Genomic DNA, 2803 nt, shown 5'->3' with positions numbered 1-2803 from the left:
AGAGAGAGAGAGAGAGAGAGAGAGAGAGAGAGAGAGAGAGAGAGAGAGAGAGAGAGAGAGAGAGAGAGAGAGAGAGAGAGAGAGTTGATACTGCAGCGCTGGCCCCTCTACCTGGACTGCCTACTCACAAGGGGGGAGAGAGAGAGAGAGAGAGAGAGAGAGAGAGAGAGAGAGAGAGAGAGAGAGAGAGAGAGAGAGAGAGAGAAAGAGTGCAAACTTCACTGTAGCACGGCGCCTAGGACCAGTATCTGTTCCTGTTAGAATCTTTGTCTTGGTGGAGGTGATTCTATCATGGTCTACAACGCATGCTGCACCACTACCGCCCCCTGCCTGCTTACGGACCTGCGGTCAACTAGAAAAAACTTGATGAGGGGGCAACTGCTTCTGCTTCCTCTTCATCGTGGAGGTCTCTCTCTCTCTCTCTCTCTGAAAAAAATCCAAAAACTCATCTCTCTCAAAGAGCGCGCGCCAGCACGCGCTCTTTGAGAGAGTTGAGTTTTGGAGTTTTTCTTTTTAGAGAGAGACTTTGTCAGCACATGTGGGGCAAGCCGGCACTCATGAGTAGTCATGGAGAAGCATCATCCTTACTTGATAATGTGTTGCAAGCAGTCGGGCATCGCTATGGGAAACTCTTCGAGAAGTGTGATGGCAAGTGCGTGATTTGCAATTCATACGTGTGCGATGAGAGCAATCATGGCTCCTTGCAAAAGCGTTGCGTCATCTGTGAAGGTGCCGGCATTTCTGATGCTTATTATTGCAAAGAGTGCACCCAACAGGAGAAGGATAGAGATGGTTGCCCCAAAATTGTGAACCTTGACAGTGCCAAAAATGGTTTGTTCTATGAACGTAAGGAGTATGATTTTAAAAAAAGATAGGTCAGTGCACTCTCGTAACATTCTACTTTGTCATGCCTTTTATGAGGTTGGGGGTTGCTGCATACATACAACTGAGATGTGTCATGCTTATTGTGGGCTATGATAGCATGTTCTTGCAGATGTAAGAGTGCAAAGAATGACACTTTTTAATTGTGAGGTTTGCACCCGTTCAGATAGACACACTGTATTGATGTTAAATTATCTCCTATTGGCTACATAGTTATTTCAAAAAAGGTTTGCGGGCGAGAGAGAGAGAGAGAGAGAGAGAGAGAGAGAGAGAGAGAGAGAGAGAGAGAGAGAGAGAGAGAGAGAGAGAGAGAGAGAGAGAGAGAGAGAGAGAGAGAGAGAGAGAGAGTCAAGTGAGTGAGGGCAACGCAGGGTTGCGGGAGCAAAAGCAAAAGCAATAGAAAGAAATTAGGAGAGAAAACCAGCAGAGATGCCGTCCAAATTGGATCCCTTGCAGATAGTAGAAGGGACTACAACGACCTTGGCTTGAAGATTCTAGATAGTGAGCTTGATGATAACGCCGCTTCCAATCCTTGGTAGTCTCCTTGACGATGTCGTCTTCTTGGGAGACAGACCCAGAGGCCCGAACTTGGGCATCAATGAAGAGGTAGATCCAACTTTCCCTCCTGTTAAATGAACAAAAACCACCTCCTCATATTCTTGCTGCCCTTTCTTTATCAGCATTGCATATTCATCGTGGGTGCAAAACATGCATCACTCAGCTTCAGGTCTACCGTCTTGTGGAGTTTACGGGTGGCTACCTCAATGGGGACAGTGAACTAGAACAAGACTAGAAGTAGGGGAGCAATTAGCACCGCTGCCCTTGTGATCAAAGCCCTCAAGGAGCCCGAGCGCGATAAGAAGAAGATGAATGTTTTGCTACAGCTACTGCTCCTCTTGAGACTGAAATAGTAGCTAAACGTGCTATAATCCTTGCTCAAGAACGAGTACTGCTTGGTGGGCGCATGTGCTCTGGTGTGAACATAGCCTCTGAAGACAACTAGAGCTGCTCATGATTAATGCTAAGGGCCTTGTTCATCTGCTCTGAGTTTCATGCAGCAATTATCTCCCTTTCTAATCTCAAAGAGGGCGAGCTTTGATAGTCAAATTTATTCCCATTTAATGCATAATTAATACCACAATGATAAAGCCGATTGGACAGAAACAACAGTGATGCCATCATTTGTACTTATGACATTGTTATATTGCAGGTGCTCCTCATGATTGTTGGCTACTCTCATAATTTTCTCCTATTAATCTGACCATGCAAGCCCCTGCAGCACTCGATTGCCTTTTTCTTCTTCTTCTACTTGCCCCTCAGTCCTAGCATTGGCATAGGGTTTTGCTCCATGCTAGAGTGCCCCATGACCTCTTAACTAGTTTCCGACCTACAGATTCCTCTTCCTTCTCCTTATACATTTAAGAACATAAACAGCAATGGCAACATTTCTCTCGATGATGTGATTGAGATTTCCCGTGTAATGCGTCCCCGTTCAATGGCAAAAGAGCTTCCTTGCACAATAAAGGAAATTCTTGGTACTGCATTTCTCTGGGTTGCTTTGTGGATAAGAAGGATCCCAAGGATTTGCAAACAGAGATTGACAATGGGCATATTGAGATTCCAAAGAATTAGCTTAATTAATCTTAGGTAGGTGCCTCTCTGAAATGTAGCGTTGCTAAAGTAAGTTCTACTTTGTGGTACTGCTGTTGGGTTTTTCATGCAAATCATTTTTGGACAAATGTCAGCGTGCTATATTTGTAATGAGTGTATGCTCAGCGTGTCAGAGAGAGAGAGAGAGAGAGAGAGAGAGAGAGCACCGATTCACATGCTTCAGACAGGGTTTGGAAAAAAACAATTTCACAAACATCCATAGATGAAATTTCTCAAGATAATGGCATTTTTTACAACTAAACTCTATTTT

General features: G+C 44.6%; 1 pseudogene; it reads left to right on the top strand.

Moving 5' to 3' along the window:
* The first annotated feature begins 567 nt into the window (after positions 1-567).
* Positions 568-875, top strand: LOC147465911 (PHD finger-like domain-containing protein 5A pseudogene; annotated as a pseudogene).
* Positions 876-2803: the final 1928 nt, after the last annotated feature.

Source organism: Adiantum capillus-veneris, chromosome 1 (assembly GCF_014529385.1).
Source record: "Adiantum capillus-veneris isolate H3 chromosome 1, ASM1452938v2, whole genome shotgun sequence".
Lineage (NCBI taxonomy): Eukaryota > Viridiplantae > Streptophyta > Polypodiopsida > Polypodiales > Pteridaceae > Adiantum > Adiantum capillus-veneris.
This window is presented reverse-complemented; position numbering and strand designations above follow the sequence as displayed.